Below are 26,222 nucleotides of genomic sequence, written 5' to 3' on the forward strand. Positions count from 1 at the left end.
GGGTAGGAAGGTTGAAGATCCTGGTGGAAGCCAAAGGGACCTACAGGATTGTGTCAGGGCTATAGGAAATGGGAGTCCCCACCTTTAAAGAGACAGCACAACAAACAACCATGCGGAGATACAGTAAAGAAAAGGTATACAGCTAGCTCTCTCTCTCTCTCTCTCTCTCCCTCAAAAATAAATAAACATTAAAAACAAAAATTTTTTAAAAAGGGGGGGGCCGCAACTGGGTTGCTCAGTTGGTTAAGTGTCCTACTTCAGCTCAGGTCATGATCTCACAGTTCATGAGCTCGAGCTCCATGTCAGAATCTGTGCTGAAAGCTCAGAGCCTTCAGATTCTGTGTCTCCCTTTCACTCGGCCCCTTCCCTGCTGTGTGCGCACTCGCACTCTCTCTCTCTCTCTCTCTCTCTCTCTCTCTCAAAAATAAATAAACATTTAAAAAATTTTTAAAAAAGGGAAGGTATACCGCAAAGAGATTTGTTTACAAACCTCAGAGTGTGTGCTAGAGGTGCCAGGATCTTGGGACACTTCTCCAAGAACAAAAGAGCTGTCAGGCATCATATCCCTAATCTCCCAGACTGCATACATGGACACCTGCAGAAATCAGTGCACCGTAAACCTCTGCACCTGTCCTGCACATACACCACCTACCCTGCCCTTCTGCAGATCCCCTCCTCCAACGTGGCAGGCATCTTCACGGGTTTTCTCAGGCAGCTTCAGGTCCTCTCCTGTAGCAACTACTGAGGACATTGCTGGCACTGTCCCCCTCGATGCCTGCACTCTCCTGTGACCCTGCCTCATCCAATACACCCTTGGCCAGAGCCCATCCAAAGTGGGGCCAGAAGCCTGAAAGTGTGCAAGCAGAGCCAAGAGGAGACAGCACCACTTCAAAGTGATTCCTGCCCTGGGAAGAGGGGGAAATAATCACACAGACCATTATGAGTGCAGCACCACAGGGGCAGACATCTGGTATGACTGCAAGCCCCACCCACCAACAAAAGATGCTCAGGGGGCAACACAAGGAAAGCCCCCTAAAGTTCAGTACTATTGCATCTCTGGAAAATTCGTGGTTTGGCCTAATTCAAGTTCAGAGTGGCCCCAGACTGGCCCACTAACAACACAGGGACCAACCCTGCCCACAACAGGCAAAAAGAACAACTGCAGAGGACTGGCCTGAATGCAAAAGCACCTCAGCCACAACAGGAGAGCACACACACAGCAAATATAGGAGACATCCCCGAAATACCAGGTCCTGGTTAACAGGGGACATTGTACCACAGGATATGATAGAACCTCTTTTCATAAGGGCACTATTATTAAGAGCAGGAGACCTAGCTGACTTTCCTACCACAGAGAAAGACACAGAGGAATTAGACAAAACTAGAAGACCAAACAGTATGTCCCAAATGAAAGAACAGGACAAAATCATAGCAAGAGACCTAAACAAAATGGAGCTAAGTAATATTCCTGATAGAGAGTTTAAAGTAATGATCATTAAGATATTCACTGGATTTGAGTAAAGAGTGGAGGACATCAGTGAGATCCTTACCAAAAAGAAAACATGGAAAAGAACCAACCAGAAATAAGAACTTAATAATGGAAATTAAAAATACACACGATGGAAAAAATAGTAGACCAGATGAAACAGAAGAATGGAACCACAACTGGGAGGACAGTATAATGGAAAACAATCAGCTGAACAGAATAAAGAAAAAGAAAAAAAATTAGAGAAAGATTAAGAGAACTCAGAGACACCATCATGTGTAATAACATTTGCATTATAAGGATCTGAGAAAAAGAAGAGAGAGAAAAGGGAAAAAAGAAAATGCTTGAAGAAATAATAACTGAAAACTTCCTTAATCTGGGGAAGGAAACAGAAATCCAGATCCAGGAGGGATAGACAGAGAATCCACAACAAACCAACCCAAGGTGGTCCACACCAAAATATATAATAATCAAAATGGCAAAAAGTAGTGATAAAGAGAGAAAAGAAAATAGTTACAAACAAGGGAAACCTCATGAGGCTGTCAACTGATTTTTCAGCAGAAACTTTGCAGGCCAGAAGGGAGTGGCATGATATTTTCAAAGTGCTGAAACAAAAAACTTGCAACCAAGAATACTCTATCCAGTAAGTCTACAACTCAGAATAGAAGGAAAAATAAAGAATTTCCCAAACAAAAGTTAAAGGTCTTCATTACACTAAACCATACATACAAGAATGTTAAAGGGAGCTCTTTTAGTGGAAGGAAAAGAACACAATAATAAAGGTAAGAAGCACAAAATCAGTGCAATTAAGTATATCTGTAAAAATCAGCCAAGTCGTTCACAAAATAAAAAGACATAAAACCATGACACCATATACCTAAAACGTGGGAGGGTGAGGAGTAAAGAATGGGTTCAAACATAAGTGACAATTAACTTAATATAGACTGCAATACACAGAAGATGTTATGTAGAAACTAATGAAAACCACAAATCAAAAATCCATAACAGACATGTGAAAAATATATAAATAAATAGAGAAAGGAATTAAAGTTTCTCCCTGAAGAAAGCCAGCAAACTATAAAAGAGCAAGAGAAGAAAGGAGCAGAGAAGAACTATAAAAACAACAATAAAACCAGTTACAAAACAGCAATAAGGACATACCTAGCAATGCTTTTGTTCAATGTAAATGGAGTAAATGCTCCAATTAAAAGACACAGAGTATGGAATGATTTAAAAAAAAAAAAAACAAAAACAAATGACTCATCTATATGCTGCCTATCAGGGATTCATTTCAGATGTAAAGACACATGTAGATTGAAACTGAAGGGAGAGAAAAGAAAGCTGGGGTAGCAAAACCTGTATCAGACAAAATAGGCTTTCAAACAAAGACTGTAACAGGAGACAAAGTAGGCAAATATATAATCATGAAGGGGACAATCCAACAAGAAGATATAACAATTACAAATATTTGGGCCCCCAAAAGGGAAGCACCCAAATACATAAGCAGCTAAAAACAAACATAAAAGAAATAATTGATACTAATAAAATAATAGTACAGGACTTTAACAGACCACTAACATCAATGGATAGATCATCCAAACAGAAAATCAGTAAGGAAGCAGTAGCAATGAACAGCACACTGGACAAGGTGGATCTTCCAGATATATTCACAATATTCCATCCTAAAACAGCAGAATACACATTCTTTTCAAGTGTACATGAAACATTTGCCAAACGAGATCACATCTGAGGCCACAAAATGAGTCTCAACAATTTCAAAAAGACTGAAATCATACCATGCATCTCTTCTGACCACAATACAATGAAGTTAGGAATCAAACACAAGAAAAAACATCTGGAAAAACATAAATACATAGAAAGTAAATAACATGTTGCTACAAAATGAATGGATGAATCAAGAAATCAAACAGGAAACTTAAAAAAATACATGGACACAATGAAAATGAAAACACAATGGTCCAAAATCTTTGGGACACAGTACAAGCTGTTCTAAGAGGGAAGTTTATAGCAATACAGGATTAAATCAAGAAGCAAGAAAAATCTCAAATAAGCAACCCAACTGCACCTAAAGGAGCTAGAAAAAGAAAAACAAACTGAACCCAAAACAAGTAGAAGGAAGGAAATAACATTAGAGCAGAAATAAATGAAATAGAAAATAAAAACAAACAATAACAAAACAGGTCAGTGAAAACAGGAGCATATTCTTTGTAAAGATCAAAAAAAGTGATAACTCTAGCCAGACTCATAAAAAATGGAATTGGAGGGGGGCGGAGCTCAAATAAACAAAAAGAGAAATGAAAGAGGAAAAGTAATAACCAACACTACAGAAATACAATTGTAAGAGAATATGATAAAAAACTATGTGCCAACAAATTGAACAACCTAGAAGAAATGGATAAATCACTAGAAACATATAACCTCTCAAAACTGAATCAGGAAAAAATTGAAAATTTCAACATACCAATTACCAGCAGTGACATTGAATGAGTTATCAAAAAGCTCCCCAAAACCAAAAGCCCAGGACTAGACAGCTTTGCAGGTTAATTCTACCAAGCACTTAAAGAAAAGATAATACCTATCCTTCTCAAACTATTACCAAAAAATAGAAGAGGAAGCAAAGCTTAAAGATTCATTTTATGAGGCCAGCATGCCCTGATAAGAAAACCATATAAAGTCACTACAGTAAAAGAAAACTACAGGCCAATATCTCTGAAGAACACAGATGCAAAAATCCTCAACAAAATATTAACTAACCAATAATACATTTAAAAAGTCATATAATACACACCAATAATACATTTAAAAACAATACATTCAAAAAATAATACATTTAAAATACCTTAAAAATTTTCAGTGATGAAAATCTGAGAGTTGTTCAAGATCAGGAAAAAGACAAGGATGTCCATGCTCATCACTTTTATTTGCTGTAGTACTAAAAGTCCTAGTCACAGCAATCAGACAAGAAAATGAAATAACAGACATCCAAATTAGAAAAGAAGAAGTAAAGTGTTCACTCTTTGCAGAAGATATGACACTACATGGAGAAAACTCTAAGACTTCACAAAATAAACTACTAGAACTGATAAATAAATTCAGTAAAGTAGCAGGATACAAAATCAATACACATAAATCCTTTGTCTTACTATTCACTAATAATAAAGTAGCAGAAAGCGATATTAAGAAAACAATCCTATTTACAATTGCACCAAAAAGAGTAACATACAGAGGAATAAATATAACCAAGGAGGTAAAAGACCACTACTTTGAAAATGTAAAACACTGAGGTAAGAAATGGAAGATGACACAAACAGATGCAGAGATATTCAATGCTCAAGGATTAGAGGAACAAATATTTTTAAAATGTCCACATTGAGGAGGGCACCTGTTGGGATGAGCACTGGGTGTTGTATGGAAACCAATTTGACAATAAATTTCATATTAATTTTTTTTTTTACATTTATTTATTTTTGAGACAGAGAGAGACAGAGCATGAACGGGGGAGGGGCAGAGAGAGAGGGAGACACAGAATCGGAAGCAGGCTCCAGGCTCCGAGCCATCAGCCCAGAGCCCGACGCGGGGCTCGAACTCACGGACCACGAGATCGTGACCTGAGCTGAAGTCGGAAGCTCAACCGACTGAGCCACCCAGGCGCCCCCAATAAATTTCATATTAAAAATAAATAAATAAAATAAAATGTCCATACTACCCAAAGCGATCTATACATTTAATGCAATCCTTATCAAAGTACCAACAGCATTTTTCACGGAACTAGAACACATAATCTTAAAATTTCTATGGAACCACAAAAGACCCAGAATACTCAAAGCAATCCTGAGAAACAAGAACAAAACTGGAAGTATAATAATCTCAGATATAAAGATATACTACAAAGCTGTACTAATTAAGGCAGTATGGTATTGGCATAAAAACAGGCATAAAGATCAATGGAACACAATAGAGAGTCCAGAAATAAACCTATAAAATGGTCAATTAAGTTTTGATAAATGAGGCAAGAATATGAAATGGTGGGGGGTGCTGGGTGACTCAGTTGGTTAATTGTCCTACTCTTGATTCCGGCTCAGGTCATGATCTCCTGGTTCATGAGTTCAAGCCCCACATTGGGCTCTGCACTGATAGTGTAGAGCCTATTTGGGATTCTCCCCTCTCTCTTGGCCCTTACACTACCCATACTCTTTCTCTCTCAAAATGAATAAGTAAACTTAAAAAAAAAGAATATGTAATGGGGAAAAGACAGTCTGTAACAGATGGTGATGAGAAAACTGGAGAGCTACATGCAAAAGAATAAACTGGACCACTTTCTTATACCAAACAAAAGAATACACTCAAAATGGATTAAAGACTTAAACGTCAGACCTAAAACCATAAAAACTCCTAGAAGAGAACACAGTCAGTAATCTCTCTGACACTGGCTGCAGCAACATATTTCTAGATATGTCACTCAAGGCAAGGGAAACAAGAACAAAAATAAACTATTGGGACCACATCAAAATAAAAAGCTTCTGCACAGCAAGGAAAACAATCAACAGAACAAAAAGACAACCTACTAGATGGGAGAAGAAATTTGCAAATGATATTTTGATAAAGGGTTAGTATCCAAAATATATAAAGAACTGATAAAATACAACACCAAAAACTAAATAAAAATAAATAAATAAATAAATAAATAAATAAATAAATTTAAAAAATAAGAAGACACGAACAGATATTTCTCCAAAGAGAACATTCAGATGGTCATGAGATGCATACAAAGATGCACCTGTTAGAATGGCTAAAATCAAAAACACAAGAAATAGTAAGTATTGATGAGTATATGCACTGTTGGTGGGAATGCAAACTGGCACAGCCACTGTGGAAAATAATATGGAAGTTCCTCAAAAAAGTCAAAATAGAAATACCATACAATCCAGTATTCTACTATTGGGTATTGACCCAGAAAATAAGAACATTAATTTGAAAATATATATGCACCCCTATGTTTCTTGCAGCATTATTTATAATAGCCAAATTACAGAAGCAGTCCAAGTGTCCGTCGACACTTGGATAAAGAACAGGAGGTATATATACAATGGAATATTACTCCGCCACAAAAAAAGAAAGCAGTCTTGTCATTTGCAAAAACATGGATGGATCTAGATAGCGAATATAATGCTAAGTGAAATAAATTAGTAAGAAAAAGGCATATACCATATGATTTCATTCATATGTACAATTTAAGAAACAAAAAAAAGGACAAAGAAAAAAAGAGACAAACCAACAAAACACTGACTCAAATATGGAGAACAAACTGATGGTTACTGGAGTTGGGGGAGGGGTTGGTAAAATAAATGAAAGGGATCAAGAATACAATCATCACGATGAGCATTGAATAATATATAGAACTATTGAATCACTATATTGTATACCTGAAATAGGATACTGCATGTTAATAATACTGAAATTAAAATTTAAAAAAATTAAAGATTTTTAAAGTAATGGAAATTCAGTTTCAGTGGAATTTTAAACTTTTTATTCTCATCTTTGATTCTTCAGATATTTTTATACACATTTTTCTATAATAATTTATTTTAATAGAATATATACAAATGAAATTGTATATTCTGATAGGCATTCAGAAAGGTCTATCTAAACCAATGATTTAATTTTTATGAAGTGAATACTGAAGCATTACTTAATGGCAGTAGGCAGATGACCAGAACGAGCTTCTCATTAACGTGGGTGTTGGAAGTCCTTTAACACCCACCCTCCCCATATCCCCAAACCTATATTTCATCTGTATTTATAGGTACACAACAAGTTTCAAGTTTCACAAAGGAAACTAGATTTCTCACATTTCCTTAAAAATGCCCTTTACTTATACCTAACTTTCATAACATAAACAAAATAAAAAAGAGCTGAATAAGTTTAACCAGTAACAACAGACAAGCCCAGTATTGTATTAGTTGTAAATAACAAAATAGTGTTCAGTGCTAAATTAAAGTTACTTAGTACTTATGTTAAATATTGAGATAAGGGTTGAGATATATTGAGATAAATCATATATGAGGTAAAGTCATATATTCATATTCTCTTGTTCATTCTCCCCTCTTCCCACTCTCTTATACATATTCTTCTTATGTAAATATAAATAGGATTAATAAGCATACATTTCAAAGTGAGAATACGAAGTATATAAACAGTTTTACTATAAAGGACAATTAGCAAATAAACCCAGTGTCAATTATCATGAAATCACCATTTATGCTGATTCTAACTCTCTGAACATAAACTATCAAAACTCAAAATAGTATTTAGCATTTTTGTACATATCAAACAGTACTTTTAAAAAAAAACAGATAGGAAGCCTTTTTTGAAATCAAGATAGATGTATCCAGAGATAATTTTCTCTGTGTAAGTATCCTTCAACTGGACATCCTATACTATTGAATCAAATGTTCATCTCTGATTTCATGACAGGGATCCTCGTGGAATGAGTTTTAAAAATTGAGCAATTCATAACTGATATAGTATACTCTCTACAGAGTGCAAAACAAGTTATGCACAGAATTTGACCGATACTCATTTGTATTTTTTATATGTTTCTTTTATGATTGCTGTTTCAGTAAGGGTAAGATAATATATTTGGTTTATTTTTTATAGTTTGGAGTACTCTCTATTCAACTGAAGATATTCCATCTGGGAACTACCTTTCCACCAACATGGTAACTGAGACACCCTGTTAGAACTTGTACCTCTGACTATACCTAGAGTTGCTCAGTCCCATGGTGAATACCTGTCTCCTGTCTGCCCCCAGGATGTCTGATCAGCGACCCAGGGAGTGTATCTAGTCAGCCTCAGTACAAAAGCTGAAAATTTAACATTTAAAACTCTGGAGCTATTGGTAGCTTTGGTCATATTTTCTTCCATGGCAGCCTGCAATAATACAGGTAACAAAATCACCACAGGTGACAAAACTACATCTAAGAAACACATACACACACACAAATTCTAACAATATATCCATATCCCTTCACACATCATTATTTTTCTAATGTATACAGAAGATTTTAATAAGAAAACTCTAATATTCAAGTATTTTTGAATATATGTGTTGTAAGTTTTCTCAATTAGAAGGCATTAAACTTGCATCCTCTAAAGTGTTTTTAATAGTAGAGGGGAAGGGACATGGCACTTTCTGATGTTCATATATCCTATATTAGGAAAACAGAAACCTATGACAAACACTTATCCGAGGACTCTGGTCTCCAAACAACACTTGGTATACAAGAGTTAAATGTATTTCCCAAGTGTTTCTCATCCAAGCTTTATGAATAGTGAATCATATATATTAAGCTCTTCTAATATATCAATGTGCTTATGTCCTTACATATATTATTTCATTTATTTCTCACAGTAACTTTTGAAACAGTAGTAATTATCATCATCTTATAGTTGAGGAATTTGAATTTTAAAAGGAAGAGCCAGAGGCAAATTCAAACCCAGATTTGACTGAAGTCATGCCCACCTTAAATATTATATAATCTCAAAATTCTTTATCCAGTAAGGCAATATGCTGGTTTGGATTGGCAAGCAAACAGATGAGGAGTTTTACCCTGACTCACACGCTTCAGGTTATGATAAAAAACTATAAATGTCAGAGCAACAATTTCACTTCACATGTGTCCCAGGCTTATTCCTTGTGATACTATAAGGACTCTTTAGAAAGTTATGACTCAGCTTTTCCAATACACCCCCCAAGAAATTCATTAGAATGATTTATTCATGTTCCTCAGTAAGGAAATATATAAAAGAGACTCCTGAAAGAGATTTTTAGCAGGGCATCGGGGGGGGGGGGGGGGCTCAGTCAGTTAAGCGTCTGACCTCAGCTCACATCATGACCTAGGGGTTCATGGGTTCCAGCATGCCACTGTCAGTGCAGAGCCTCTTTGGGATTGTCATCTCTCCCTCTCTTTGTCTCTGCCCCTCTGCCATTTGCACTCTTACTCTTTCTCTCTCTCTCAAAATAAATTAATACATTTAAATTTTTTAAAACAGATTTTTAGCAAAAGCTAAAAGTGGGCAAGGGATACTTATTTCAGGGAAGGAATCACTTACGAATAAGATATCTAAACAAAATTAAATGACTATGCTTTAAAATGGTGCATGTTTAACCCCAGAAATAAAATAGGTTATAATATATATTATTTATTCTATTAGCTATGGAGCATTTATGATGCATACAGTACTGTTACGATCCTGAAATACTTTATTTTATGTAGTCTTCATAGCAGTTTACACATGAAGAAAGTAGTGTTTTTTTCTCCAATGATTTCATAGAAGCTGGGGGTTAGTGAAATAATTATCCTTGAGTTCTAGCAAATTAATCATATATACCTATCACATTTCATATATAAAAGTGAAAAAATCTAGCAGAATTTAAATACACAAGAATTAGGTTGACTTACTGTCATCTAATTTCCATTCAATATATAATATTTTACCTCACTACATGAATTAATCTTATATTTATAATATCAAATTATACTCAATTTGCCAATAAGCTTACACTCTATAAAACCTAGATTATATTTATAATTACAAAATTAGCAAGCTAAGCTTGCCTGATTTCTTACTATTATGTCATTTACTTTATCACCCAACTGAAGATGTTGAAACCAAAATAAGCCATGCTGCAGTCAGGTTACAATAGTCACAATGTTTTCTGCCCAGTTTCCTTGGCAGCTAACGTTTAGTATGACAAAAATCTTCCACTGCTCCAAACATTCCTCACCCTAATTTAGGTCTCATTGAGAGTGGAAAGTTTCACCAAGTAAAGAAAATAAATGTTTTATTCGGATGTGAATTTAAATAAAACCATAATACTCTAATGTTACTTGTGCCACTGTAACTTCCAGTGTATGGTTTAACAGCAAGATAAGTCACTTTTCAAATTATAAATGCAGATATTCCCAAGTTCATTACCACTGGATCCTAGGATGTGCATTCCACCGATGATATACATGGATGGGGGGTGCTTTTGGTCAAAGTACACCATGCAACCTAACAAATTTAGGACTCCTATCGGAACTATCATAGTAGAAATGTTTCATATGGGATTCAGGTCTGTGGTACCACAGCACCAATGTTTTTTGTTTGTTTTTTTTTTTTTTGTACATGATGATGGTCTATTATAAGACAAATTTTAAAAGCAATTTGTCCATGTTCAAATAACTTACTGGGTAAATAACTCACCCACGTTTAGAGGACCTGTTACCATAGCAAAGAAATACACAAAAAGAATAACTCAAACAAAGCAAGTATATTTTTTAAAGTCAGAGCCAAGATGTAGAATGGATAAATTAAGATTTTTAGTTTCTTGTCTAAATTCCGTGATTCTGCCTCCAGGGGTATAAAGAATTCTTTAAATATTAATGATACACATTTTTATAGTTGGAACCTAACATAAGTATAGTGAACCGAAGGCAGATCATCAGGTACAAAAACCCAAAGATACACACTGCATTATTAAATCGATAGATTGGTGAAATTTAAATAGGATAAATAGTATTAAATTCATCATTCAAACTGTATGTTAGAAAGGAGTGAAAAGTGACAAATCAGTAGAATATGCATATAAAAACAGGGAACTTTAAGATTGCTTCTTAATCTGAGTAGTCAAAATTACTGATCTGAGTAAATTGAGTAAATTTACTAACTGAATAAAATAAATTGATGTGTATAATGTCTTTTGAAGTATGAATGAGGAAGGATATTTTACATCTGGGAGAAAGAGGAGTAAGCAGAGGTAAAATAATGAAGTAAATAAGATTAAATGATTAAATAAAATAAATTTAAAAGATTACTTTCCTGTTTACTGTCCTCAGACTCAAACCCCCAGCAATGCTGCTTCTAGGCCCAGGTGAAATAGTCATTTATAATATTATGTTATCACTTAAAAGTTTTTGCATATAAATTCCACAGAGGGGCACCTGGGTGGCTCAGTCAGTTAACCCTCCAACTCTTGAATTCAGCTCAGGTCATCATCTCACAGTTTGTGAATTCAAGCCCTGCTTGACGGTGTGGAGCCTGCTTGGAATTCTCTCTCTCTCTGCGCCTCCTCTGCTCATGTGCTCTCTCAAAATAAATAAGCTAAAAAAAAAACTCCACAGAAATATTTTCTTTAATATACAGAGAGTACAAGGAAATAACATTTAGAATCTCTTGGGTAGAAGCAATGAGTAAGTTTTATTTTGCTGGATCATTCCAAGGGACAGCATTCCTTTCATTGTTGCCCCAATAAGTAAGAAAAGTAAGAGTTTTCAAAGTAACTAGTGAGACAACAGTCTTTATTTCTCACTCTTGTTATCATAGAAGATCTCGGATATTCATTTTCTTATCATGATAGAATACTTCCACACATGTAACTTCCAAGAATCTTATGCGTGTTTCTTTAAAGCCTTTAAAACACATTAAGCATGAAAGAAGACAGGCAATTCAGTGGTGCTATGATGCAACATGAGTAAAAACTCCTCTGATTATAAACTAGAATACTTAAGGCACCAAGAAAGATGTCTCCAGGCACACACCTTTAATCAAGTTAGCTACATTTACTTAAATCTTGAGAAATCAATTCTATACAAAGCAAAACAATTTTGCGAAATGTGTATTACTGTAAGTGCCTATTCATGTTCCTGATTTGGTAAATGAATTCTCCTTTTCTCTTTCCCTCCCCTTTGTATGAATAGATGAGATTGTGTCTAATTGAAAACTGCAGTCAGAAAACAATCAGGCTGACATAGTTAATAACAGGTATTTCTATTGAAGCATTGTTGAGAACTAAATGTTAAATTTCTTTGCTAAATATGAAATATGCTGTTAATTGTACAACTCTTTTTAAACTAGATGTAAAAGAAAACTCACAGGTTTTTAAGACATCTTTCTTACTGTAAGCCCATCTTTAAATATATTTTCAACTTATTGCTATTAATATCTTTTTTTAAGTTTATTTATTTTGAGACGGGGGGGGGGAAGGGAGGGAGGGAGGAAGAGGGTACAAGTGGGGGGTGCAGCAGAGAGAGGGAGAGGAAGAGAAAGAATCCCAAGCAGGCTCTGCACTGTTAGTGTGGAGAGCAATGCAGGCAGGGCTCGAACTCGTGAACTGTGAGATCATGACCTGAGCCAATTTTGGAGGCTTAACCAACTGAGCCACCCATGCAGCCCTGTGCTTAATATCTCTTTATATCTTGTTTTAAATCATGAACATAAAGTTGGAACAGATCAGTGATAGAGAGGGATATGGTTTTCTCTCTAGGCAATTTAGTAGATTAACAAATGACATATTTTACAGAAGAAAAGTTAAGAGTCTGACTTTCTAAAGTAGCTACGATGCACTTAAAAGAATGAAATGAAATCAGTGTAGGAATCATTATAAAAAATATATGTATTTATGAGTCTATTACTAATGGGATCTAGAGTATTTTTCTTGTGTGGCCACTATATTCTGGTAAAAAAGTGGAGACAACTATTTAATATGTATTGAACATAATGGTGATAATATCATAAAGATAATAAGCATTCTAATCCAATAAATATAAAGATCCTACACAACATTTGCATATAACATGTTAGGACATATTCTATTTACCTAGAATACTGTTTCCCTAATTACAGAGATAGACAATGTGGTTAACAATTAGTTGTTCCCTATTTCCTCCCTCCCCCTTCCCATTTAATAGCCATACAGTTTGAGGTCTGAAGTATCTAAGGCATTCAGCGTGTGGGATTGCCTGACATGACATACTCATACTCGTTCTGAGGTGGGTAAGATCTTAGGGGATTTTAGGACACAATGGAACTATCCGTCAACACTTTGCTACAATGAGAGGAGCCAAAGTGAGGACAAATTCAAATACAAAGGAGGTCAAGATGAAAGGACAGAACCACGATTTTGAATGACAACATAAAACCAAAATACATTTCCTCTGGACTTTTCAGTTACTTGCTCCATTATGTCGAATTTATATTTAAAACTAGTTTCAGCTGAGTTTCTGGTCTATTTGCACTGAAAAGTTTCCTATACTGTGCTGCTCATTAAAATGCATTTATTGAGTGGTAATTCCACCAACTAAACTAGTAAGTTCTAAATGCAATTGGTAATATGAGTCAAATCTCTTGTGCTTCTGATTTTTTTAATTTACACATTTGAAAAATAACCTTTTATTTTTGCTTAGGCCAATTTGAGTTGAATTCACTCCATCCCATTACTCATTATTTTCCTTTAAATCATCATCATCTGAATTTATTGCAATAATCGATGTATTGTCTAGTCCCATTAGACTTTAAGCTCTATGACAGCAGGGACTCTATAGAACATCACTATATTGCCAGCAAGTGAAATATTGCTTGGTATAGAGGAGACACTCAATAAATACCTGTGGAATGAATTAATTAGTAAAATAAAAGTTGAGAAATTGTGCCAGAAGGCAAAATGAATTACAGAAATTGTACAGGACTTTAGAAAGAAAGCAGAGGAAAGGAGGGGCAGGCCAGGGAGGGGAGGGGACCAGAGGAGATGAGATGAGAAAATTAATATTATTAAGAGATGGTAGTTTAGCTGAGCCTCAAATAAGTTAAATTTCACTAGGGCAATGATGGTTTAAGTCTAGTGTAAATATATTTAATGCCAAATAATAAAAAACATAGAATAACTGAAGTGTATTTTACACTTAAGGAAAATGATAGGCTGGGGTGACCTATGTAAGAGAGAAATCTGAAACTGTAAGGCAGGTATTGTTATTTCTTATAATAGTTGCACCTGTCAGCAATTGGCCTGTCCTCATTTTATGGAAACTCTCAGTTCCATTTTATGGAAACCTTTCCATACAAGCTCCAATCAATCTTGGAGACAAATTTGTGGACTACTTTAATGTGTATTTATCTGGTAATGGATTACATCATTCACCTTGTACTTGGACTGCTTCCTTTCTTGCCCTTCTTTGCTCTATCATCTTATTTTAATGAGGCTAAACTAGGTCATCTTTTCTTAAAATTCTAAGCTTATGAGTTTCTCCATTACTAACGGGATTCAAGGGATCCACAATCATCATTCCTGCCCCACATGTCCAAACTTCTATGTCAAATAATACATTTACATTAAGATGCACATATTTTTATAGGAATGTGTCTTACCTTCAGTTTTTATTAACAGACTAATAAAAAATAAGGAGACTTATTCTATATTATGAGACCTGTTGCAATAGCATTCAAGAAATGTTTCCTTTATGCATACACTACATACACTGTTGACATTTCCTCACTTCTCAAGTCTCAAGGCCTTCCCTCCTTACCATCCACTTTTAATGTAACTCAGATTCCTAGATATGATGCTCTGCACCCTTCTTTCACTGCCTGGTCTGGGATATTATAGAATATCACTGAGTCACATCACTACTTAATGGAGTCCTGGAACGGGTGCACCATTTCTGTGATTTCCTTCTTCTCATGAGCCAAGGTGACAAAGTAAAGAGGACTCATTCTCTGAATCCTCTCTTTTTCTCTTATATGCCCTTATGTGACACATAAATCTGTACCTATTGTTCTGGATGGACAGGTCCAAAGTGAACAACTTTTACCAGCTATAATGGGGCTATCAGTTGTCCCAATATTTGTGTCGTTCAGGCACCAGAAGGCAGGTCTAAGAACTGGACTGCCCTTGCAAACAAAGGGACAGGTCTAAGATTCTAGTTTAGTCTTCAGACTAAAAATAGATGAGGCATACCTTATCTGTTTTCATTCAGGATGGCCTAGCGTAAGTATTTTTTATTAATTTTTAATATTTATTTTTTAGAGAGAGTGAGGGAGGGGCAGAAAGAGGGAGACAAAGGATTCGAAGAAGGCTCCAGGCTCTGCACTGACAGCAGAGAGCCCGATGTGGGGCTCGAACTCATGAACCATGAGACCATGACCTGAGCCAAAGTTGGACGCTTAACCAACTGAGACACCCAGGTGCTCCCATAAGTAAAGTATTTCTTGAGATCAGCCCATGTCAATAGATTCGGGACTGAAATTTGGAGCCCACATTCTAGCTAATAAGACTGGCATTTTGTCCTTAGTTATATCTTGGGGACTTCAGAAAGAAAAAGGGGTAGTTGAGGCCATTGGCTAAATTGAATTATGCTGAAAAATATATTACTTTGAAATCACCATCATGTATATCTAATATGTGAAACAGTAGGTGTCAGTGGGCCTCCAGGATTATCCCACTTAGAACAGCAATGTTTCCCTTCATACCACTGTCATTCCTGATCCCTTTAACCTACTTTACATTTTTATTTTTTCCACAACAGACACTATATTCTAAAATGCTAATTGTGCATATATGTGCATATATATTATCTATTATATGCTGTATATCTTTTGCTTAGTTTCTAGTCATTTCTCATTCCATTCAATCTAAACTCCATGAGGCAAAATGTCATTATATCATTTACAGATCTATTCCAGGAGTCTGAAATAATGCCTGGCACATTATAAGTGTCCAGTAAATATCTGTAGAAAGAATCACTGAACAATACTTTTTGAGCTACATTTTTACAGTTGCAGAATAAGGTTGCATTAAAAAAATCTGCATTTATAAACCTTAATATTATGCTGGATTTCACAATGAGTTTTAATGTTTCAATGCTTTGTTTACTCAAAAAATTTGTGAATTTATTTCCTATAAATTTTTTTGTCTCATCTCACTTGTACTAACTATTGACTCATTCTTTTTGATCTTTCTTGGGATGGATTCGGTATAAAAGAATTCAAACTGTTGTTCAAACGGATTTAAAACAACAACAACAACAATGCTAGTTCACCATTTGTGGCTATGGTTTTGTTGATCTCTGCTGAGTATTGATTTTCACATTAAACTACACTTCCTATTTGTTGTTATTGAAATGTTAGCAAACAAACTGACTTGGAGAGACATAAACCCAAATGAACAATTAAGTAGCTCTATTACTAATTGGCTTTTTTTTAAGTGTCAGCTGCTTTTTTCATAAAACACTAGGGAAGGCTTACTTGTCTCCACAAGCAGAAGTGCAAAGAAACAGTATTTCATAATTGCCTATGATTGTCTTCGTTTCATAAGCTTGTAACAATTTTTAAGCCCTCAGTTCCTGTAAGCAAGGCTCTTGATAAGCCTTTATTTATGAATAACTTACATGACCAGTCAGAAAAACGTACATAAAAAGATAATCTGGTATGGAATGAGACTCACATAAATTTCTGTATCTTGTCCACGATCTGTATTGGTAAAATTCACCCCTAATAAAGCTCTGTCTGGTGCCCTCATTGCTCATAATTGGGATGAATGATTAACAAATAAAATATAGATGCAGCCCCTGTCATCGAGACATGTTAAACAGGTAATCTACAATGCATAGAGTATGGAGAAGAGAGAAATAAGGAAATGAAAAATACATTTAGGGCAGGTTCAGGATAACTCCTCTATAGTACATTAAGACCAAGCTCAAGAAATATGCATAGTTGAAAGAATATTATCACATAAAATCTAAGATATTTTACCAAAAACAGCTAAGCTTTCACCTGACTACTCATGAGGGAGTTTCTCATAGTCAGATTTCAGTAACTTTATCAGTGAAGGCCAGCGACCATTAAGAGAGACATGAAGGATGTACTATCTTGTGACAGGCATGTGGGACTCTATTAGAAGTTATTTCAGTGGAAGAACACACTTTTAGAGCCTCTTTGTGCATTGCTTACTCCTTTCTCTTTGCACAGTATTCTACCTATGCCTGTATTCCAGTATTTTTCAAACTGTCATAACTGTATGCTTACATTTCAATCTCCTGTGCTAGGATAAAAGCTTCTCAAGGTAAAAGTCTTACGTCGAATTCATTTTCTTTACTCTCAGTGCACATTTCTCTTGTCTACATATACTAGGTGATCATTAATAATAATGGAAAGAAATATGCTTTCTACTAAAAAAAAAGAACTATTGACTTAAACGGGTAAAGGTATAGCAAATACATTTTGTCAAACATTCAGGAGATACAGATGGAATTGTTCTGATGTTAACACTATTTCAAGAAATCTCACAAGTTGTGAAAAGCCAAGAATAAAAAGTATCACACTGATAAGTTTAAACTCCAACAAAAAGTCACTATTAAAAATCTGTCAAAATTGCCGAATATTGGGGCGCCTGGGTGGCGCAGTCGGTTAAGCGTCCGACTTCAGCCAGGTCACGATCTCGCGGTCCGTGAGTTCGAGCCCCGCGTCAGGCTCTGGACTGATGGCTCGGAGCCTGGAGCCTGTTTCCGATTCTGTGTCTCCCTCTCTCTCTGCCCCTCCCCCGTCCATGCTCTGTCTCTCTCTGTCCCAAAAATAAATAAAAAACGTTGAAAAAAAAAATTAAAAAAAAAAATTGCCGAATATTCACTTTATTTTATTGAGATATTATGAGAATTACTTCTGGACACATTCACATGTCCCAAGCACATCTAAGTCTTTCTCTCCTCCTGTGCTTATTTCACCACCCAATTCATTGTACCATCTGGCTTTTCACCTGTAGCTCTTTCTAGACAAGTGCCACCATCTTTCTGGGCTACCGTCTGGGCTGCATGGCTTCCTGAGATAGGCATATGGATGGAACCAGTACTGACTGACATCCCTTCTTCCTCTCCACTTACACTTTAGGGTTCATAGAATATAAACCTCAGAGCAGTCAGTACTCTTGCATTATAAATCTTAAACCGATTGTTGCCTGTTACATAAAAAGATGGCAGAACTGGCCAGATGAACCACAGTTTTGAGTACAGGGTAATACAACACAGGGAATGAAGACCTCTTTCAATTCTGCAACAATACTACTCACCAGCCACATCACAAAGAATTGTCCATTAAAATGTAATCAGAACCTAAAAATAAATGTCATTTTTAAATAAACCTTCAATTTTGTAACAAGTGGTAATAGGTTTGATTTTATTATTATTTTACGAAAATATGTGCCCATATTTTTATGATCTATCAACTGAGTGGTAACTATAAGATGAAATCCACAATTTGGTAAGCAACTACAATTTAAACTCTCTATACTAATTGCTTTAAAGGTGTTATATAGCTTAAATATTCTGAAAATGATTTAAATGTGTCAATTCTCCTAGTAACTCTAGGACAGATATACATATATAATCTATATATATAATATATTATGCCCATTTCCAATGCCCTTTTTGGTGTTTTCACACCATATTTTTACATACTGTTTTAATTTCTTCATTCTATTATAATACGGGTACTCTGAATTGAATTGATTTTAAACATATTGAATACCGAGACGATTTTCTCGGTAAGAGAAAACTACAAAGATTGGCTACTAATTAGAGTCTAAATACAATGATAACAGAATTTCAAGAGCTAATTATATGCTCCATTTGAAGATTGTTAAAAAACTTAGATCTAATAACTTTTACAATATCTTCCTGTATGATGGTGTATTGTAGCTACATTTTTACTTACATAACCGATAAATTACAATGATAAAGTATTTCTCTCCCTATGCACATATTCAAATATGCTACCTGTCCAGAAACATAGTCAATTCATCTGGCTTAAAAAATTTATGTGTAGGATACATGTCAAAGTCTTATAATGAATTCTTCCTGGATGGTGCTTAACATCAATACCCAGGGTGCTTAATCTCAGGAAATCTTTAGCAGTCTTCAAACTTCTCCCTGCACTTTGGGATTGCAGATTCTCCTCAATTCAACTGTTAATGCTAAAATTCTTATTTCAACAAAGTCACCTTTTTGTCTGATCAATCTATAATTTCATCATTTTCCCCTCTCCTCCAATAATTTCCTAACATAGACAATTACCCCTAAGGACAGAGCCACAGACCAATATTCTCAAGTGGTATCCAATGAGAAGTTTAATCATTCCTGAAAAATCTAGGACACCAAAGTATGAAATTTCCTATTAAAAATTCAGTGCCTTAAATATTGTGCAAGGCTGCAAGTGTTAGGCTCTGGGTTACACATTCAAATATGTGATAGGTGCAGAGTCAAAATATATTTCAAATAAAATAAACTTGAAAATAAATAATCTATTTCTCATTTCTTTATTTTCTTAGAAAATTTCTGTAACTGAAATGCAATTAATATTTAAACAAATTAAAGCTCACCTTTAATTTACAGAATATTGTTCAACTATTACAATGCAATTTATTTATACATACAGACAACCAAAATGCTTTTGAAGAAAAGTAAACTATAATCCCATTCAAATAAAAGTACATAAATCTATTTACGTGTGTGAGTATATAAAACTCTATTTTTAAATGAAGGGTAAATGATCTGGAAAGATTTCATACCAGAGAAACCAAGTTATCCCTAAAGGGGGCGGGGGAGAAGGAAACAAGGGAAAAGTAAACTTTTCCTTTCACTCGATTTTCTGATTGTTTGAACCATTACCAGAAAATCATTAAAAAGAAATTTAGAAAAAAAATGTATTTTACTTTTATTTTTCAGATGAAGTTGTTTTCTCAAGCTCAGGTTCTTTTCCTCTGTAGTTAGTCTCAAAACAACCACAACATATTTGGTATTTAGTACAGTTTTGGAAAAGAAGTTTATCCCACAAAATATCAAATGATCTTGAACTAAAAGTCCAGACTATGTTCTTCCATGTGACATCAAGTAAACAGCCTCTAATGATTTCTTGCTAAGGTAAGCTATTAACATTCATGGAGAGTCTATTACTGGACTTGATTACCTTGTGTATCAAAGTGACAGATCTACAGCCGCTATGACAGTATTTCAGCTCACGAGCACCCATGGCCAATTAATCCCTTATGAATCGGACCAGAGTTAGCCAGCTGTGACAGCTTTGGAAGCGTGTGGGTTCTCCTTGATAAAGGACACCACAGTATTTAAACTCACATTAGGGAGCATCTGCAAAGGGGCCTTAACACAACTGCTTCAGGGCTATTTTAGGAAAGGTTAGCCCTCCACAAAGTGGCCCGGGTCCCCGGATCAAGAGCAAAGCATTCTTTAAGACTTGACTCTGAGACAAATCTTCGTTTATTTAAGAACTTGAAATTATAAACATTTTTCTAAGAAAATCATTAGTGCTGGAGTGGTGTTATAAAGTTATCAAGAGTCTTATATTCTGATTGCATAGAGCATCTAAGTTAACTTCTCTCTCTCCATCACAAGCACAACTGCTCTCAATGGGGAGCATTGCAGAGTTTTGTGTTTCAGGATTTCAAACCCCATTATGCAAATGAATTATTTTTAGATCCCAAAATAATGACACTACTTGTTGCCTTTTGACGTTCACCAAATAACCAAAGCACAAGAGGAATAAGGCAATCCCTGCATATTCGGGAATCCCAGTAAGTAAATACAGGAGGAAAACATTACAGACAATTATTTGATAAGTAATTCATGGACATTGTCAGTTAACAATATGATAAAAAAGAACTGGGGTCTGATGAAGACTTGTGGGAATTTAAATTGTTGTTAATAAAAATCACGAAACTATCTGTCCTTTTTTAAAAACTAGTTTGGGGAAAACACGTATCCTTAAATTCATTTGCCTGCCTTAATGAGAAATATGCTAGAATATAAACATCACTTCACAAAATAATTTACGTCTGTATTTTACAACCAAAGAGTGGCACGTAACCATCATGTGACCTTTGTAAAGTGCAGGTGACAACTTTTACAGCTTAAACTGAAACATTAAAAATTTACTTCTGGGACTAATTCACATTTCAATAAAATCCTTGCAATTTTTCCTATATTTTGTGGGAATACTGGATAAAAGGCTGAGTATATATCCTCTTAAAAACACATGCAACTAACCGTTACTGAGTGTACTGCCTTATGGAATTCATCTCCAATGTTGCAATATTTGGATTTACTCTAAAAAGGCCATATTCGCTGTGCATTTGGAACTCAAATTTAACTGAAGGCAATGTATTTTTATTTGCTAAATCTGGCAACACAAATCATCTTAGTTAATTCAAAAAAGCATAGAAATTCAGGGTATATATGAAGGAATGAATCTGAGTTCAAAATTTTTCTTAAACTTTTATATGTCAAATGTAGGTCAGAAAAGGTAGGGAGGATGGTTAAGATAAGTCACAAGAAGATCCAATCATTAATATGAAGCTATTATTTTCACAAAGTAATGCCCTAATCATCAATTTTTACCCATTTATGTAATTAGTATAATTAAAGATAATTATTCTGTCACAGTGCTTTCATGGTCTTCATTAATTCAAATATATAATTATATGAATTTTGGTCAGCTAGAAAAGAGGGATTTAAGAATTCATCACATACACAAAAATCAAGCAAATTTCTGTAAAGTATGTATGTAAGGGACTTCTATATTAAAATGCCCCCAGCCGATAAATCATAGGGATATTGAAAATAATGCTGACCTGCTGACTAAAGACACCTAACTATTTACTAAACTCTAGAAACAAACTTTATTATCTTGGAGAAGAAAAAAAAAAAAAAACAGCTCTTTTAAAACCCCATAGAATGCTGTTATGTCCTGCTTTGATCTTCCTATAAACTGTAATTCATGAATGCATTGTAGATGTTTCTAATCTAGACACATCTAAATGTGTATTCTAGGGCTAGAATATCCATCAGCAGGTTGCCCTGAAGAAACCACCTTTCCGGCTGCATTGAGCCAGAACTGCACCAACTTCTCTAACCTGTGAGAGGAGGTTCGTGCCAGCACATTTTTCAGTAGACTGAACTACATAATGGAAAGTGTTTCTCAGGTGAAAGCTGATAATATGGGTGAATGCCAAATTGATGTGGATGTCATACTAACATGAAATTCTGAAAGTCGTTTTCAGCATGGAGGAGTTCTATCTATTTATGCTAGAAATTGCAGATATATTTACATACCGAATGTTGGATTCCTTTGATTACTGAAAACATCTGGTATTAAATCCTGACACTGAAATTGATTAACTATGGAATACTGAGTCATAAATATATTCTCCATGAACCTCATTTTCCTCATATGTAAGTTAGATATTTTATGACCCATCCCATCATAGATATGATCCAAATATGTCATTCTTCCCTATATGCAATATACACAAGTAACCAGTTTTTAGTGATAGTTCATTATCAAGCCATGGAAAACAGTAGTATAGAGTGAAGGAAACTGAAAGTAATTCTCTATGGATGTCTCACATTTCTGCTCATTTTGAGAACAAATACACTGATGTCCTCTGTTCAGTATTAAGTACTCAAGGACATAGGTATAGCTAACAGCCTTGGAAGACAGAGATAGTGTCACCCTCCAGGCAGGATTTTTTGCTGTCTAGTATAATAATAATTTCTCTCTGCGGGAAATCTTTCATAAAAGACTGCAATCTCCTATAAAAGACCCCAAGCTTGTGACTCCTCAACTGTGATGCAAATCCATGGTGTATGCAGAGCCCTCCAGGACCCCCTCCCCTATTTCTCCTGTGGACTTGGGACACTCAAGGAACAGATGTGAACATGACGGTTACATGAAGGTCATACTTCTTGCTGTATGAGTAATAAAGCACCTTGCCTCTGACCCAGGAGGCTTGATCTTCTGCCAACATGTATGAAACTAGGGCAGGCTAACACTTTAGCTTGCGAGAAGGTAAAAATCTCAGACTTTTCACAATTTTTGGCATGCACTCATCATGGCACCTCAAATATAGTCACAGGAAACATTGTCAGAGCTTTTCAATGTATTTGAAGGGGGGTTAGATCCTTAAAAAAATAGTATTTTTCCTAATTAGGGTAAATAATTTAAAATACAGTCTTCTTCAGAGTTTTCTGTGTATTTTTTTTCCTTTGGATCAATACCACAAAACCTAAAAAGCTCCACTCCCTACCCATCTAAGGTCTAAATCTTATCTATCGAATCTCCAAGTATCTTGTTTGTAAGTAGTGTTATTCAACACACTAGAGAGTACGCTCCATGAGGGAAGGTGTTTTATCTCTTCTCCTCCTTCCTCTATGCCTAGCTAGAGCAGTGCTAGGAACAAATTAGAAACATTTAGAATATTTGTCGATACAGTACTGTAAGTCGGTATAGTAATATATCACAAACCGATCTCTGATTTAAACTGTCCCGAAAGAAAATAAAATATTTTGCCTCTTTTATTTTTCAAACTTAATGATACAATAATATTTTGATTCGGATTACACCTAAGAGTACATTTCAAAAATAAGTACTTTGGACTAACTACCTAATTATAAAATGCACTTTCACATTTTAAAAAGAATAGAAGAATATACGAATAACATTAACCAGACAATAACAAAATCTCTGAGATGTAAAGAGTATAGGATCAGATGACTGTATTGCTACTTGATAGCAATTTGCTTACCAAGTCATTTAACTTCACTGAGCCTCAGTTTGCTCACATGTAAAACGAAAACGATTATTCCCAACTTACAGGTCTGCTGTGAGGTAAATGACTTAATTTATGCAAAGTAATTAGCACAGTGCTGAATGGTTTGTAAAAGGTATGTTACACAAAATCTCTGAGATCTATCTTCATCTAATACAACTAAAATCAGGCTCCATTAACGAATTATCAATAAATTCAAAGGCAAATCAAAAACATAAAAAAAAATGTGCAGGGATATCTTAACCCTACAATTTACTGAATTCTGTGTTCTGTCTTCTAAAATTCATTATGCTTATTCGCTGGATAAATGGTTATTCAGTTTACTTTGATCTTTTATGAATAACAAACTCTATGAATTAAAGTTATGGGGTTTGGAGGTAGATAATTCTAAATTTAAATTTCATCTTTGCCATTATTAGCTGCTCGACCTTACAAAATTTGCAAACCTCTCTGATTATCAGTATCCTCATGTGTAAAGTAGGACTAATAACATCTAACTTAGTTTAGTATATATTAAATAAGATCATAATTTAAAAATAATAATCACAGTCATTAGTTTAAAAAGTTATTTAAGTTAGTTGCTGATATTTCCTAAGTTCTTCAAAATGTGATTTGCAGGTTTGGTTTCCCTCTAAAGTCAGATAATGGTTACAGTAGTCTCTGAGATTGCTCTGCCTGTCAAGTTCTTACGAAAACCTTGGATATCAGCCTTCTAGAAGCATCCGATGCTGTACTGCATGTGCAATACTGTTCACTGCAGCCAAACTTTGAACGAAAATACAGCTGCTGTCTTTGCAATCTAAAAGTGTCAACAAAGACCATTTCCAGGATTACCAAAACCAGCCAGAGAGCCCCCAGATTTCTCACATCTGTCCAGTTACAAGCATAATTTAATCTATTCTCTCTTTCTTCTCCATAAACTTCAGCTCTACAGCCTGTACTTCTTTTATCTCAGAAACTCTTTGTTTCATCCAGATAGTAAGCATTTGGTGTTCTTAGCTCTTTAGATATCTGTAGAGGAAACACTGTGTTGCAGGCCAAAGATCCTTAAGAAAAATTCCAACTCCAGTTCATATTTGTTCACCAAATATATTAAACACACATACACACACACACACACAACATTGGTGAGTACACCTACAGGTGTACTAATACCACACAGCAGGTATAAAGAAAACCCAGTGGTGACTCAATATGTACCCACAATGGTTAAGAATTAAAACAACAAAAAGGAAACAATTACCTGTTAGTTTATATAAACTTAGTTCTATACAGCCTCTGCAGAGAAGTCTTTATACTGCAACTATTTTATGAATTATAAGTGGGGAAGCATACAGATAAATGGGAACTCTGGGTTTCACTATGGGACACACACGCACACCATGGGAAAGATGAAGAAGAACCCTGAGATGGTGAGTTTGAGTTGCAATAATCAGCATGATGAACAATCATTTACGTCCAGCTCAAGAGTTCTTTCAAGTTATTTTTCCCCTTTGAACATATCCATCCTAGAGTCATTCACTAAAGAGCCATGAAGAAATGACCCCCAAGTAGCAATGAGTGTATCTAGTGCCCAGATGCTACTTTCTAAACACTATTTCCTATCAGATGCCTTGGAAAATGGTTAATTCCAGGTCTGTAGAGGGAAAGTAGAAGAACAACAGTTTTGCCAGAAAGTGAATAAATGCTAAACACTAATGGGAATATATCAAAAAGTACACTGGAGCCACAGTGAAGGGCAACTCCTGGTCAAACTTGAGACCTGGAAGGGAAAAGAGCACTTCTTCAAAGAAACATGTCAGATACTGAAGAAAGATGTAATAACTGAACTCAAAAAAAAAAAAAAAAAAAAAAAGAAAGAAAGAAAAGAAATACCAACAGTGTATTGGAAAACAAGATTACTACACAACCTCAAAGGATCACCCAAGAAATTACTTAATTACAGATGGGAATGCATATTCTTAAAACAAAGAAAACTAATGGTTAACATGTTAACCAAACACAGTCTCCCAAAAATAATGGAATAAACAGACATAATGCCTCCTGATGTGATACAAAAGTGTCAACCAGAAGCAAAGCAGTATTCTTGCCAAAATGAATCCAAAGTTAATCTATCCATGAAGAAATCATAAGCTTCATCCAAATAGGAGATATTTTACAAAGCAACTGACTGGACCTCAACACAAATGTCTTAAGAAAGACAAAGATGGGGCGCCTGGGTGGCGCAGTCGGTTAAGCGTCCGACTTCAGCCAGGTCACGATCTCGCGGTCCGTGAGTTCGAGCCCCGC

At 35.2% G+C, this 26,222-nt stretch overlaps 1 long non-coding RNA gene across 4 annotated transcripts in view; it reads left to right on the top strand.

The window, feature by feature from the left end:
- Positions 1 to 17,314: 17,314 nt before the first annotated feature.
- The window catches only part of LOC125923417 (uncharacterized), a 75,510-nt gene continuing 66,602 nt past the window's right edge, over positions 17,315 to 26,222 (top strand). For 2 of the 4 annotated variants that reach the window (XR_007458032.1, XR_007458031.1), the window contains exon 1: positions 22,157 to 22,250. This is a non-coding gene — a long non-coding RNA (uncharacterized LOC125923417). Of the gene's footprint in view, positions 17,385 to 20,041; positions 20,233 to 22,156; positions 22,251 to 26,222 lie in introns of those variants that run through there. The other 2 variants (XR_007458034.1, XR_007458033.1) reach the window with 2 other exon arrangements.

Source organism: Panthera uncia, chromosome B1, assembly GCF_023721935.1.
Source record: "Panthera uncia isolate 11264 chromosome B1, Puncia_PCG_1.0, whole genome shotgun sequence".
NCBI lineage: Eukaryota > Metazoa > Chordata > Mammalia > Carnivora > Felidae > Panthera > Panthera uncia.